Below are 16768 nucleotides of genomic sequence, written 5' to 3' on the forward strand. Positions count from 1 at the left end.
GTGGTTGAAAGCAATGTAGCAAAGTCAATAAAACATCATGCCTATATGAAAACAGCAATATTAGGTGGAAACAAAAGAAAACTACTCTTCTAGAGCAACTGCATGGTGCTGTGCCAGGACAGAAGGTTTGAACCCAATCTCATTAGAACACTGAACTCTTTGCCTATGGCTAAGTTTCATCACCATACTCAATATTTTGCCTATAGTTAAGGTCTTAATCTTACTAGAATACTCAATGTTTTGCCGTTAGCTAAGGTCTTGTAGTTTTAGGAATGTCTCTGATAAAAGCAATGCTCTTTATCTCAAGCCCAGCAACCAGCATAACTAAGAGAAGTATCCAGTAAGGCTGTGTTGCAGGAAGACAAACCCTTCCTCTGCGACAGAGCCCACAGAGGTCACTGCTGGAACAATGGGGAAAGGAGAAACTGAATCTCTCCTCAATTGCAAAGGAAAGATTCAAGAGGAAAAAGGGCCCTCCTTAAATTGGCAAACACTTGCACAGCCTCCTAGGGAAGAGCCCATTTATCTACAGGCCACCATGTCCAGGTCTAGTCTGAGTGTTCTCACAGTGGAGGAGCCAGGACCCCCAAAGGCTCTAACATATTCAAGATCAGATGCTACCAGTATCTGTCTCTGGTTGGCGAAAAATAAAGAACTTTTATAAAGCTAAAAGAGATCAGATGCTAGAAAAAGGCAAAACTGAGATTAAAACATATGCCACAGCCTCAAATGCCTGTGTTTTTTCTCCATTATATTTTGTTTCATTCCCTCATTCAGAAGTTACTTCAGGTTAAAATAAGTATTTCCACATTAATGGACTGTATTAATATCTTGCATCTGTGTGTAAAATGCCATGACGTATCTGACTTTTTCCCCAAGAGTTTCAGACACCTAAGTAACTGGCAGCTTCAAGCAACTCACATGAAATAAGGAAGATGGAAAAGGGAGAGGAACTACATCTAGAAACCTGGGGATTTACACAGAAAAGCTATCTTTCTGAAGACTTTACTAAGAAAAAAAAAAATGCTCCTGAAGTATTTTGGAACAGCTTTTCATATTCTAATAAGAGTTTTCACGCAAAGGCATGAAACCTGCTTTCCAAAGTCCCAGGCAGGTTAACGAACGATTACTAAACCTTTCAATCTTCTGAATCTAAAGTTTCCATTAGACTAAGGGCAAAATTCAATCTAAACTCAGTCTCCTTACTAAACTATACATGGACAACTCAGAAATTTGTATTTATATCAAATATTAGCTTAAGCATGTTGGTTGCCCACTATTTTTCATAAACACAAACCTGATTGATGTTTATCAAACAATTTTAAGCTTTGTTTACAAAGAACGTTGGAACATTCTGAAGTTCTCCTCAATCTGTGAAATATCTGGAGGAAACTATTTTTTCACTTATATTTAATTTGCTTAGTCAAAAATCACCAAAAAAAAATTTAATTTGCATTTTACCAAGCCTCTTTTAAAATATACTTAGAGCGCAGAAGAATTTTGAAAGTTTGGTTATTTGTACTCAGGACATCAGAAATGCCGCTGCCATAGACTTCCAAGGACGTTTCCTTGGTAAAGTCACAAAGTTCATAAACTCTGGAGCTTCTTAGTCTCTGCAGTCCCCAGCTGTCGGCAACATCTTTATCACCTACTCTTTCATTTTCTAAGCAAAGTGAAAATAAAGTCAGTGCATTAAGGAATGTTGATTTAACAAATTGTTATGAAGCATTTATATGTTTACTACTGTAGCCAGCTGCTATGGCTGCTATAAAAGAGGCATTTGATTGGGTCTTTGCGTTCAAGGAGCTTTCAATTTAAAAAGCCAATACTATTTCTCAGTAGAAGCTCCAACAATGGCCAGTAAAAACCGTGTTCCCAAGCCAGCCCCCAACCCTCTCCCTTTACATCATCCCTCAGCACCATCAACTATGATGAGTTTCCCACCATGGTGTTTCCTTCTGGGCAGATCTCAAGCCAGGCCTCAGCTTTCGCCCCAGCCTCTGTCCCAGCCATGGCATCAACTCTGGCCCAGGCCCCAGCTCCTGGCCCAGTACTAGCCCCAGGCTCTCCTCAGGCTATGGGCCCACCTGCCCCCAAGCCTGCCTAGGCTGAGGAAGGAACAGAAGGCCCTACTGCATCTGCAGTTTGATAATGAAGACCTGGGGGCCTTGCTTGGCAACAGCACAGACCCAGCTGTGTTCACAGACCTGGCATCCATCAACAACTCCAAGTTTCAGCAGCTGCTGAACCATGGTGTATCTGTGGCTTCCCACACAACTGAGCCCATGCTGATACAGTATCCTGAGACTATAACTCACCTAGTAACAGGGGCCCAGAGGCCCCCTGACCCAGCTCCTGCTCCACTGGGGGCCCCAGGACTCCCCAACAGCCTCCTTTCAGGGGATGAAGACTTCTCCTCCAACGCAGACATGGACTTCTCAGCCCTGCTGTGTCAGATCACCTCCTAAGGGGGTGACAACTTCCCTCCCCAGAGCACTGGGTTGCAGTGGATTGAATTCCTCCCAAAGCACTTATGGATTCTTCTGAGGTGTGCTCCAATTGCCCCCAGAATTGGCGAAGTCTTCCTTGGGGCAGGTTGGGGGGACACATTTTATTCTTTTATTAGCAATATCTGTATCTCTCCCTCTTTTTGGACGTGCTTAAGTAGAAGTATTAACTTCTCTGTAAAGGAGGGAGCTAGGGAAACTCAAACTCTTTCTTCCCCTATCCTGATGGTCAGCTCCCTTCTCTGTAGGGAACTCTGGGGTCCCCCATCCCCATCCTCTAGCTTCTAGTACTCTCCTAGAGAGAAGAGTAGGCTGGAGCTAAGGCCTTTGGGCCCACAAAGCCTTATTATCAAGTGTCTTCCATCATGGATTCATTACACCTTGATCAAAATAATGCCCCAGTTGCCAGCTCCTCTATGGCACTGGCATTGTCCCTGTGGCTAACACCAGCATTTAAGGGGCTGGCCTTCTTGTCTTGCAACCCAGTTTGGTAGATGTTCTCTGTTCACCCTAGCAATATTCTTACCCTGCTCAGCATATGACAGCTGGTGAGCACTGGCCAAATATCTCTGCTCCCACTAAGACCAGCTAAGTTGTATGCCTATAATGAGAAAGTTGTGTCTCCCAACTCACATATGTCAGTTACTTATCACTGTAATGAGTTATAATTACTAATATTTCAATATCATGTGCATTCATTTGGGTTGCCAAGAAGCAGACACCAACACAAAATTAAACATGCAAAAGACATCTTGCAGTAGGGAACAGGAGAAGGCAAGGAGCACTCTCAGAACAAGGTGAAGGTGTGATGCCTACAGAAGGAAAGAGAGAAGATATGAGGACTGGACTACAGTGCAGTCCCCAGGGATGTTCAACTGGACCACTGAGGAGTCCTTGAGCTTAAAGTAACCCAATAGAGGACGGGAATGAGTCGAGCTCTCCCTTCTGTGCCCAATCACTGGCTCAGAGAAGTCCACAGAAAACATGGCCTCAGAGCGAAGGTGGACTCAGAAGAGCAGCAGTTCAGCTATCTATTATGCTTCCCACAGCAGGAGCCTGAGGGGTGCATTCTTTCTTGTTGCAGCATGTAAACCAGTATTAAAATAATAGCTAAGACTTAATGAACCTGTATTAGTCTGTTCTCATGCTGCTAATGAAGACATACCCAAGACTGGGTAATTTATCAATAAGAAGAGGTTTAATGAACTCACAGTTCCATGTGGCTGGGGAAGCCACATAATCATGGCAGAAGATGAAGAAAGAGCAAAGGGACAACTTATATGGCAACAGGCAAGAGAGCGTGTGCAGGGAAACTCCTCTTTATAAAACCATCAGATCTCATGAGACTTATTCACTATCATGAGAACAGCATGGAAAGACCCAACCCCGTGATTCAATTACCTCCCACCAGATCCCTCCCACGACACATGGGAATTATGGGAGCTACAACTCAAGATGAGATTTGGTTGGGAACACAGTCAAACCATATCAGAGCCCTTACTGTATAGACTACTTAAAGTATCTTTCATGCATCAGTGTAATACTCATAGCCACACAGACATGGGTACTATTATCACCCCTATAAACAAACCAGGAAACTGAGTCATATGCCATGGTCAAACAGCTAGCAAGTGGTAGAACTATAATTTGAATCCAGAAGTCTTTACTGATTCAAAACTTTCAGTGAAAAAGTTTTTTTTTCTATTAAAAATTAAGTTAAACATTTTGGAAAGACTCACTAAAAGCAAGTTGATAAATTTTTTCTGTCACATTAAATATAATTAACACAACTGAAAAAGACTAGGGGAAGGAAATCTTAAAAATCTAGGAAGGATTCTACCTAGGAGATCTAGGAAGTCATTCAGTATTGCCTGGATTCAACCATTCATTCAACTACAACATGTGCTAGACATTGTTCTATGTACAAAACTGACAGGAGAATTTTTAAAAATCCCTGCCCTCATGCAGCTTACATTTATGTGTGTGGAGGGGGAGGATAGTGAATGTGTTGTATAGTATATTAAGAGGTAATTAGTGCAAAACAGGGAAGGAAAGTAGAAAGCTTACAGATGGTTAGAAGTGTGTGTGTGGTTGGAGGGGGGTAGCAACTTTAAATAGGGAGGCCAGGGAAAGTCTCATTGAGCTAATGGTTGAGCAAAGGCAATGGAGGTGAAGGAGAGATGCCTGGGGAAGGAGCATTCAGGCACAGAGAACAGTAAGAACAAAGGCAGAGGTCGGAACATGCCTGGCAGTTCCATGAACAGCAAAGAGGCAAGTTTAGCTGGAGCAGAGAGAGCAAGGGGGAGAGGTGGGAAGACAGATCATGTATGGTCTGGTGGGTTACCATAAACACTTACACTTTTACTGGGAGTGAGATGGAACCTACTGGAGGTCCTGAACAAAGAAGCAATCTGACTTCTGTTATAACGGAATCCCTCTGACTACATATAGAGAACAGATAAGGTTGGGGGTGGTAAGGATGGAAGCAGGAAAACAAATTTAGGAGGCTACTGCAGAATCCTACATGCAGATTGCTTTGCAATCTCCACTCCAAAAATCCACTATAAAAAAAATCTAAAATGTTAATGATAGAAAGCGCATTAGGGAAGTGACTTGCATTGGGACAATAATGCATTATTATAATCATAGGAACCATAGTTAAGGAAAAGGCCTTGTCCTGGGTGCCAGTCCTCTGTCTGTTTTGTCTCCCATCTATTCTCCTGCCTTCCACTTCATATGACTGAACCCTACAAACTACAGTCCTAGACAGCTGGCTTCTGATGTCAATAGATTAATGAGAGACTAGCAGGAGATCAGATAAACAAGGAAGAGAAAGGTCAGAGTATTTCTCTCCCTACCTCCTCTACTCCATGTGGCATTTGCAGAGTGGCCACATTCTTCATTATTCCAGCCCCCTGTGGGGTACACCCTCCACGGTTCCAATTACTCCTGGGTGGCCCAGATCCTGGGTTCTGCTCTCACCAAGCAGCTCCTGTGCTATAGCTGAGTTCCCGCCAGTCAACTCCCTTGTTGGCTCTGATAACAACTTCTCCCTTTGTTCCTTTAGCCCAAAGGGTGGTAATGGCTACCTGCAGTTGGTAACCTCTGAATTACATAACAGATCCCTATTTGCTCTTTTAGCTTTTTCAATACCTTTGTAATTAACTCCCTATACCAAATCCCCCTATTGAACCACTTGATGTTTTGTTTTTCTGACTAGATCTTGACGAATATACCCTTATATCAAGAATCACAAATGAATGTACATGTATATAACTGTTTAAATCTTGAACATATGCATATATTGTTCTGTATGATCCATAATACTCACATCAAATTCTTCCCATGGGAATTAGGCTGGCAGAGTGGTGGGAGAGATGGAAGAAGAGAGGGGAAGGAGTGAAAAGAGGATGTGGGGAAGGGAGCAGGAGAAAAGGTAGAGGGGCATGTAGTACATGCCAAAGCTTCAGTGCTTTGCAAGCATGCTCTTACTTGGCGCCCAAGGCAAAGTCCCAGAAGCTTCTTTTACTGTGGGGAGTCACTGGTAGAAAATGCCAGCCCTGTCCTTCCTTCAAAGAGCCTACAGCCATCCGTTAACACCAACAGACTCCAGGCCATAGTATCTGCTGGAGCAATGTCCTTGGAGCCGCCAGAAATGAAGGTTTTAGCCAGGCATGGTGGCTCATGCCTACATTTTCAACATTTTGGGAGGCTGAGGCAGGTGGATCGCCTGAGGCCAGGAGTTTGAGACCAGCCTAGGTAACACGGCAAAATCTGGTCTCCACAAAAAATACAAAAATTAGCCAAGAGTGGTGGGTGACTCGTGCCTGTAGTGCCAGCTTCCCAGCTACTTGGGAAGCAAGATGAAGAATCACTTGAGCCCTGGAGGTTGAAGCTGCAGTGAGCCATGATCATGCCACTGTGCTCCAGCCTGGGTGACAGTGAAATCCTGTCTCGGAAAAAAAAAAGAAATGAAGGTCTTGCGTTCACCTGCCCTCTGCTCACAGTATTCAATAATGAGAAAGTCAAAGAAGAGGAAGCAGATGAACAGAAAAGGCAATGGAGAGAAACTTGAGCCACTGAGGTGTCAATCAAATATCAACTATTTAATTAATATCAAAGACACCATTCTCATTTACAATACAACATCACCAAACATCACACCAGGTATCATGTTGCTTAGCTGTGCCAGAACAAGGTATGCTGTACACATGCAAGGACAAGAGAGGCTCCCATGAGGAACCTCGGGACTAATGCTTATTATTGTTGCAGATAAGTAATATGCATTAATAATCATAGACAATTTAGCTTCAAGTATGAGCAGACAGCAAAAGCTTCCATACAAAAACACATAAGGTGATAGTCTTCCAAAAGTGTTTGGTATAAAGGAAATGCTGAATCGACCTGAGGAACAGGTACTCTCACTGACATGAAAACACTGTTTCAGCACTATAGCTGTTAGATACTACTTAGTTTAATTCAAAAAGGGATCACATCCTTCAAAATCATAGTATAAAGTGACATCACTATATCTGTGTAAGACCTAAAAAATTAGATAATGTTTACTGATTTGTTAGATATGAAAATATAACCCATACAAATATAACCCATAAAAGGCTTCAAATTACTTAAAAGCCTTTCTCCTTGGAGAGGAAGTAGTTTGTGGCAGAATCTGAAAGCTTTTTAAAGTGTGACTTTGATCCCCATCTGCTGTAGTCAGGGTGGGAGAAGAACACTGATGGGAGAAAAAGCAAGACCCTGGAAAAAGGGGTTACTATTTTCCTGGAGGGATAATTTCTTTAGTATCAGTAGTAGTATTCATTAGCAGTATTCTGCCTGGAAGCCAGTTCTTCCTATATCAAACTGTGGACACTAAGAAAGGAAGGGAGCAGCCACTGAAAGTGAGAAGTACTATACACACATTAATTTATTTATCCTAATAGCAATCCATTCCCTGATACAAAAATGTACATACAGAGAAAGGTTGAAAAATGTGGTTATTGTCATACCTCCAATAATACACTCTGGAATTCAACTTCCAAAACAAATAAAGAGTCCTTCCATTCACACTATAAGCATACCCAAGAAAATTCTGAGGATAATTTAAAAAATAACAGTAGCAAATTTGAGCAGGATGGTAGCATGTCATGGGGAGTCTGACCCTGTGGCTGGTAGGGGCAAAGTATGGTCTTGAAAGAAGAATGTGAAATAAGACATAATGAATGAAATTTGGAAAACAAGAGAAGCCATGGAAACAGCAGGAAAAGCCTAGAAACAGGAATTTTTAAGTCCTTTAGACATACGACTGAATATAAAACGAATGCAGACTGCTTCTACATCTATCTCGAGCCCTGACAACTTCTTTTAAATTCTAGGCACTATTTTCCATTGCATAAGTCTCTTCCACAAACATGGTCAAAATTAAATTTATTATCTGCCTCCTTGTTTGCATATTTTTGGTGACTTAACTCTCATTCTAAATCCCTTCTCTCTTTTCCTCCAGGACACAGACTGGTCATGCAAATATTAATATCCCAGTCTTCCTACTGCTACAGTTTGCCTGTAAGATGTAAAAAGAAATTGAGGTGGAGAGGGGTGCTCCCTGTCCATAAGAAAGTGTCTCCACAACAGAGCCCATGGCCCCTTCCCCTTTTCCCTCTGCCTGGAACATAGATACCTTTGCAGGCAGTTGCAATCATGAAAGCAAAAGCCTCATGCTAGGGATGGAAGAGCAGGAAAACAGGCAGAAGCTGCTTTATGATGGTGTCACTGAGCCAACATCCCACTCACTGTGTTCTTGTGAAGTAAGCCCAGTGGTTTAAGTTACTATTAGATATGCTTTCTGAGCAGAGTCAACATAAGCCTCGTTGGAATATCCCCAAACCTTTTTATTCTCATGTGTTTCACATCTTGGTAATGGTATCCCCATCTCACCAGTGGCATCAACAAAATCCAAGGAATAATCTCTAAATCCTACTCATTCAGTCTTGTTTGCTTCTCACTCTATTTCTGAAATGTCTCTTCCAACCCTTCTCTTTCTTCTCTTCTTGTTCATCTTTACTTTCACCACCTCATTCATGCTCTAGTTCCCTACACTACTAAAATGCCACCAAACTCCTCTTTCTGCCACTAATCTTCCCAGAATGCACAAATCTCTACTTACAGGTTTTCACACACCTCAAACCTTGAAGTCTTGGCTCCCAGTTTGCTTCACAAGAGCCTCACAATCCTGGGGCCCAGCAATGGCTAAAAAAATATGCCAAGTGTATATTTTAACTGACATTAAAAAAACAAGTAGATACAAAGTAAAACAAGATATCCTTTATGTTCATGAAATATACAAAGACATCTGACGAACTCTATAAAGCATAGTAAGCACTGCATACGTTTTGGTCAACAAATGAAACAAGCCAACTTTACAAAGACATCTTTAATATGATTTCAAGATTAGTAATGCTGTACTGACGTGAATATTCTTACAAGCTATTCTTAGTATTACATATATCAGCTCACTTGTTCCAGAGAATAAGTATTCAATATATGTTACAAGTCTCAATAAGTATACACTCCTAATATAATATTTCCAGTCTGAAAGATTGTGAAATCCAGTCCTTCTCTCAAGGTTTTTGCAGATATTCATCATGGCACAAATTAAGATATGTATGTATGAGGAAAGAATATATAACCATTGAAACATTAGAGTTTTTGAACAGGAAAATATTCAGCATACAATGCTAAGGGAAAAGCAAGATACAAAATTGTTTTTATGGCATCATTAACTGCGGAAAATACTCATGGAAACAATAATAATAAGGATGAACCACTCAGCACTCACTATGATGGCTGGTCATATCACACATTTCTCCCCCTCTATTTCTTTAAGTTTCTGTACTTCCCAAATACTTTAGGCACATATTATTTCTGCATTCAGAAAAAATATATGACAGGTCTGGAGATGTATGAGTAATAAACAAACAAAAAAATAGTAAAAACTGAAAAAGTAAAAGAGAAATTCAGGTTGAGTTATTTATTAAATGATGGCAACTTGCCATACCAGATTCAATGTTACTTTGGGGAAAGGAGTGGGAAGCCCTGAGTATGCAGCCCCTAAGGGCAGGGACTTGCAATCAAGATAAATAACCACATCGCCGTTTAGACAGAGTCTATTACAGCTTATGTTAATTCAGAATTCTAATTATGAGGTCCTGACAGTTTACAATTTCCTATTCAAACAAGTTTCCCAAACAATCCTAAATAACTCCCTTTATGAAGCCGCTGTGGAAGATGACAAAAATACTCAAGTCGCTGCATGTCAGCCATTAGCTGTGTGTATTAATGAGGCCAGAATTTCTTCCTTCTGGTGGGTTCGTGGTCTCACTGACTTCAAGAATGAAACCACAGACCTTCTCCGCCAGTGTTAAAGTTCTTAAAGACGGTGTGTCCGGAGTTTGTTCCTTTAGATGTGTCTGGAGTTCTTCCTTTCAGTGGGTTCATGGTCTCACTGACTTCAAGAATGAAGCCAATGACCTTAGACCTTCGCGGTGAGTGTTACAGCTCTTAAAGGTGGTGCAGACCCAAAGAGTGAGCAGTACCAAGATTTATTGTGAAGAGCGAAAGAACAAAGCTACCACAGCATGGAGGTGGACCCCAGTGGGTTGCTGCTGCTGGCTGGGATGGCCAGCTTTCGGTACCTTATTTGTCCCTGCCCACATATTTCTGATTGGTCCATTTTACAGAGTGCTGATTGGTGCATTTTACAATCCTCTTGTAAGACAGAGAAGTTCTCCAAGTCCCCACCTTACCCAGAAGTCCAGCTGGCTTCACCTTTCAATGCCTCAGTGGCCCAAGATTTGTCCTGCAATATACCTACAAACTCTCAAATTCAATATAATCTAACAAAATGGTTTTAAATAGAGCTTTTATACAAGAAACAAAGTTCTTATTTTGCCATAAAAAAGAAAGACACTGAGAAACACCTGAGGTAAAGATCTAAGGATTTAGAGGCACAAAAGCCTCAGTTCAAAATCAAACACCATCACTTATAAACTGTATGACCTTACTCAGATTGTTTACATTCTCTGAGCAAATACAGAAATAGAAAAAGATAAGCTCCAACTTCTAAGACTTCAAGTGTCAGTTAATCATATTCATTTCCTTTAAAAGCCCTATGTGTTTTATAGCTTGCTTTTAACCTTCATTCTCTAAAGAACATCTCAGAACCTGATAAAAGCATTAATATTTGAAACACATTATACACAGTTGACATTTCAAACTATATATTTTCATGATATTATAGAGACTGTTCTGCTGTGTGGCCGCTGGACACCAATATGTAATTCTAAAATAAATGAAAACACTGGGGGCATACTGAGGTCTCTGGTGAGAACAAGTAAAAAGTGTGGTGTTTAAGCAAGTATGCTACGTACAACTATCTTTAATGAGAAAAAAAATAAGTTGCTAGTAAAATGTTAATATGCATTTAGCCCTTGGGAACAGATGGTGCTACCTACTGAAACCATTACATATTGATATGGTCAGGGAACAGGGCCTGAGGGCCAGGCATATAAAAAGAATTAGGCAACTTCTGTCAGAAAGTTTCTAATAGAATTCAGGTCTCTCTCAACCTCAACACATACCTCAGAAGTTACTTTTCAGAATACATTCCCAATTCCCCTTCTTAGTTTCTTGCTTTGCTCCTAAAACTGCTTAATATTTTCAATTTCACTGGGTCTTAATTAATTGAAAGTTTATATTATGCTAAAGAAAAATATCCCAAAAGACTTTCTTAAAAGTTTAAAGTTTTATAGATGATTGGCTGAATATGGGAGGCATCTGTTGAAAATAATTGGATAATTAATTAGATGACATCCTTTTAATTTTTTATTCCTGTCCTAATGTATGTAATACCTGGTTATGCCTCTAGGCAAAAATATGCCACAGAATGAGTTACAAGTTTCTTTTGGAATTGCTTTCTCCAGTCAATTGTTTATTTCCTCGTATCAAGGTCATTTTGAACCTATAGGTCTTATTATAGTTAATGGTTCCAGTAATACATAGGGGAGTCGAAAATAAAACTATTAAGTCACTCAAAAACAAAATGAAAATATAAGAAAAATATAGAATATGACTATACTATTATAGCCATCCTTTGTTATCCATAAGGGATAGGTTTCAGGACCCCCTTGAATACCAAAATCCATGGATGCTTCAGGCCCTTATATTAAATGGCATAGTATTTACATACAATATTCTCCTGTATACTTTTAATCTTCTCCAGGTTACTTATAATACCTAATACAATATAAATGTTATGTAAACCATTATTATACTATCTTGTCTTTTATTTGTAATTTTATTTGTAATTTTTTCCCAAATATCTTCAATCTGCAGTTGGTTGAATCCTTCGAACCCATGAATGTGGAGGGCCAACTGTATAATGATTCTCCAGAGCAAACTTTATACCTCTGTATATCTCCAGTAAAGTTGAAATGCAGATAAAAACACCCCTTTGTCAATGACAACAATCTTAAGAGGATGATCAGAAAATTCATCCAAATACAACATTCTGGGATTTATAAGTGCACTAATAAAAACTGTAGGATGACTTCAAGGAGCTGCCTCACCCCAAAGAAAAGCAAACCCCACTCTTTACCTCCCAACTTCCTCCCATCCCAAGTTCGCAAAAAATAAGGGACTAGCCAAAGGTTGGAAGGATGTGCTCCTATCTCTAGATTGCAACCAACAAGTACCTGGCATGACATTTTTTTTTTTTTTTTTTTTTTTTAAAGACAGGGTCTCACTCAGTCTGTTACCCAGGCTGGAGTGCAGAAGTGTAATCATAGCTCACTGCTGATTCCAACTTCTGGTTCAAGTGATCATCTACCTCGGTTTTCTAATTGGCTGGGACTACAGGCATGTTCCACCATGCCTGGCTAAACTTTTTACTTTTGATCTTTCTGTAGAGGCAGGCTCTCACTTTGTTGGTCAGGCTCGTCTCAAACTCCTGGCCTCAAGCAATTCTCCTGTCATCTTCCCAAAGTGCTGTGATTACCGATGTGAGCCACTGTGCCCAGCCATAATAACATTTTTTTAAGCTAAAGGTAATTGCAACATTTTAGAACCCCCAAGGATAAAGAATATTAAAACATTTAAGAAAGAAAAAACAGGTTATTTTAAAATGAATGACTGTAGCCACTCTACTATGCAATAGAACATCAGGATTTATTTCTCTTATAAAACTGTAATTTTATACTTGCTGACCAACCTATCTCTAAACCCCTGTACCTACTACTTTTCCCAGCCCTTAATAACCACTATTATACTCTCTACTTCTATGAGATCAACTTTTTTAGGTTCCACATGAATGAGATCATGCAGTATTTGTCCTTCTATGCTTGGTTTATTTCACTTAACATAACACCCTCTACGTTCATCCATGTTGTCACAAATGACAGAATTTCGTTATTTTTTATAATAAAATAGTAGTCTTTTTATAGTTAAATAAAAATGGTATGAGTATATATACTACATCTTCTTTATCATTCTTTATTGTTTTCCAATGATAGACATTTAAGTAGATTTCCATATCTTGAGTATTGTGTACAGTATTGGAGTAAACATGGGAATACATACATGTCTTCAACATATGAATTTCACTTCCTTTGAACAGATACCCAGTAGTGGATTACTGGAACACATGGTAGTCTTATTTTTAATTTTTTTTGCAGGACTCCCATTCTGTTTTCCATAATGGCTGTGCCAATTTACATTCCCACCAGCAGTGTTTAAGAGTTCACCTTTCTCCACATCTTTCCCAGCATTTGTTGTCTTTTGTCTATTTGATAATAGCCATTCTAACTTGGGTGAGATGATAGTTCACTGTGGTTTTGATTTGCAGTTCCCTGATAATTAGTGATATTGATCATTTTTTCATATATCTGTTGACCATTTGTATATCTTCTTTTGAGAAATGTCTATTCAGATTGCTTGCCCATTTTTAAATTGGATTATTTGGTTTGTTACTGAATTGTTGTAGTTCCTTGCACATTCTGGATATTAAACCCTTGTCATCAGACACATAGTTTCTGAATAATTTCTCTCATGCTGTAAGTTTTCTCTTCACTCTGTTATTTCCTTTGCTGTGCAGAAGCTTTTTAGTTTGATGTAATCCTCTTTGTCTACTTTTGCCATAGTCAACAATAATGTATTGTATATTTCAAAACAGTTAGAAGAGAGGATTTTTAATTTTCTCACCACAAAGAAACAACAAGTTTCAGGTGATGGATATGCTAATTGCTCAGATTCGATCATTACACACTGTGCGTATATATTGAAACATCATAATGTATCCCATAAATATGTACCATTATGTGTCCATTCAAAACAAAATAAAACAAATTTAAAAATAAACAAAACCAGACTGCATGCTTTTCATTAGCAACACTAGAAGTTAGAAGATAGTGGAGTAATACCTTCAAAGTTCTGAGGGAGAATGATTTCAACCTGGAATTCTATGCCCAGCCAATTTCCCCATTAAAATGAGGAAAATTTTAGGTCTGCATAGAATCAGAAAATTTCTCACACACTATTTCCTACAAAGGTGGCAGATCAGAAAACAGAGGCTCCAATTTAAAAGAATTATGAAGAAATAATGACAACTCTCAGCCTGTTCTCCAAATACTAGTTCAGACTAAAGCAAGCTATAGGAAGGCTATAGGAAGGACATATCTGCAGAGAGAGGCAAAAATGGAGAGATTACTGCTGTACTTTGGAATAGTGATTCTCAAACTGAATCAGACACAACATCCCAGTCTGGACACTCTCCCTTTGTCTTCAGATTCACCCTGTATTCTCTGCTCTGTGCCTTGGGAAGCTAAGGAACCCTAACAGCAGACATTTTTGCTTTTTAGATTCTCTTTTGGTTTCCCTTTTGGCGAAATGTCATCACATAATCCAAGGAAAGAAGAGAAAGAATACAGGAGATTTATCCCTTGGCTCCCTCCCTGCCACAGAAGGTGAGACAGTGACCAGAGGCCTCACTAAAAACCATAGCTTCCATCAGAAAGCCTCTCTCTCGTGGCTATAGTTCCCACCCAGTTCTGGCCACAGCTCCCTTCTGCCCACTGAGGCCTAGGAGGAGTAAGGGCTTCCCTCCACAGTCAATCCCTGAATGACTCACTCATCCCTAAATCCTGCCCAACTCTCTGTAATTTGTGAATTGTCCTTTACAGCAGGACAAGTATTTTTTGCTGAACCCTAACTCAATAATAATCAATAAGCTCCCCTTTGATTTAAAAAAAATAAATAAATAACTCTTTTTGCTAACCAGAAATGAAATGTATAGCTAAATTATCTGCACATTTTCAAATAAATAAATAAATACATTTTCCTAACTAGAATAGAAATAAACAATAAAATAACTGAAATAACATGTATTTCAGTATGTAAACACTTAGATATAACTGGTCAAGAAGATAAAGTAGATGTGTATACCCACTTATATAATAAAGAAGTCTGGGTTTAGGGGAAGTTAAGCAATATTTAACTGAATGCTGTCAACACTATTCTCTTTTTTTGACATTTTGAAATAAGGGCTTAATAGTTTTTGTATATAGCCATAAAATCAAGAATGTGACAACTGAAAATGAAGGCTGATATAAGCATCCTGTATTGATAAAACAAGTATCACATTATTGCTGCTGGTGACATTGCTTTTTAAAATGGTGAGCAATTCTCAGAAAAGTTGCTAACAAGAAAAGTTCAATCTTCCCTCAATTTACCTGGGTGTCTTCTACATATCTGCAAAACTTGCTATATATTAAAAGCATATAAAATACACTTTGTGTTTTATAAGTAAATAATTATTTCTAGGCTCAAATAAATATGAACAAGTTTTTGCCTACATAATGTCTAAGAGGACACTGAGATGTGATGTAGGAAGAACAATTCTTCATCATGCATTTCAGAATTTCTAGAATCCCTGGACCCTACCCACTAAATACTGTAGCAATGCCCAATCACTGAGAAAATTCAAAAACACCCCCAAAAATGTTTTAAATGTCTGCTAGGGAGTATTAATATTCCCATTGAATGTTAATGGGAATATTAATTATTCCCTGTGAGAACCAGGGTTTACAATCTGGAACAACTTAAGGAGGCAACAAAGGAAGACAAGATGGGTAGGGAAGAAAAAAAAAGTTAAAACGACAAAAAAAGTTCAAATGAATGAAATGGCAATCAACATATATGTGGCTGCGCAGACAAATGTAGTTGATCTTGATCATGTAAACTCCATTAGGAGGTTTTCAATTTGTAGAATCAACAACTTAAAAGTGCAGATAAGCCGGGCGCAGAGACTCATGCCTGTAATCCCAGCACTTTGAGAAGCTGAGGCAGGTGGATCACCTGAGGTCAGGCGTTCGAGACCAGTCTGGCCAACATGGCAAAACCCCATGTCTACTAAAAATACAAAAATTAGCTGGACATAGTGGCGGATGCCTGTAATCCCAGCTACTCAGGAGGCTGAGGCAAGAGAATCGCTTGAACCCAGGAGGCAGAGGTTGCAGTGAGCCGAAATCGTGCCACTGCACTCCAACCTGGGCGACAGGGCGAGATTCCATCTCAAAAAAATAATAATAATAAATAAATAAAGTGTGGGTAGAGATCTTCATGAGGATTACAGAACATAAAATAATCAACTGTAGGAGGATTACAGAACATAAAACAATCAACCTCCAGAAAAAATAAGTTTGGAATGCAGATGCCGTTGACAATGGTTTCAGACTCTCTTAAGTCTAAGCCAGTACCTCTGAAATTCCCTTAGTGTTTTCCCCAGAGTCATAAAACGATTGCTACAGCTCCAGACATAGCAAGGCTAAAAATATGTTATCTGTCATACACCAAAACTACAAAAAAATAAAATTAGCCAGGGGTAGTGGCATGCACCCATGGTTCCAGCTACTTTGGAGGCTGAGTCAGGAGGACTGTTTGAGCCCAGGAGGTCAAGGCTTCAGTGAGTCATGAAATTGCCACTGCACTCGAGCCTGGGCAACAAAGTGAGACTCCATCTCAAAAAAAGACAAAAAAACTAACAAACAAAAAAACTTACGTCACGTGGCCACTTGTAGCTCTCAGGAAAGCTAGCAAAGCAAGTATCTTACCCAGGGCTGGAAATATTACAGCAAGAAAAAAATAGGGAAAATGAATATCAAGTAGGCAATTAATATTGTCAGCAAGAAATGCAGGGCCATAATGTCCATACC

The 16768-nt window shown here is 39.5% G+C and overlaps 1 protein-coding gene across 16 annotated transcripts in view; it reads right to left on the minus strand.

The window, feature by feature from the left end:
* The window catches only part of CADPS2 (calcium dependent secretion activator 2), a 576693-nt gene that overhangs the window by 539031 nt on the left and 20894 nt on the right, over positions 1–16768 (minus strand). The window lies entirely within an intron of this gene.

Source organism: Theropithecus gelada, chromosome 3, assembly GCF_003255815.1.
Source record: "Theropithecus gelada isolate Dixy chromosome 3, Tgel_1.0, whole genome shotgun sequence".
In the NCBI taxonomy this organism is placed as follows: Eukaryota; Metazoa; Chordata; class Mammalia; order Primates; family Cercopithecidae; genus Theropithecus; species Theropithecus gelada.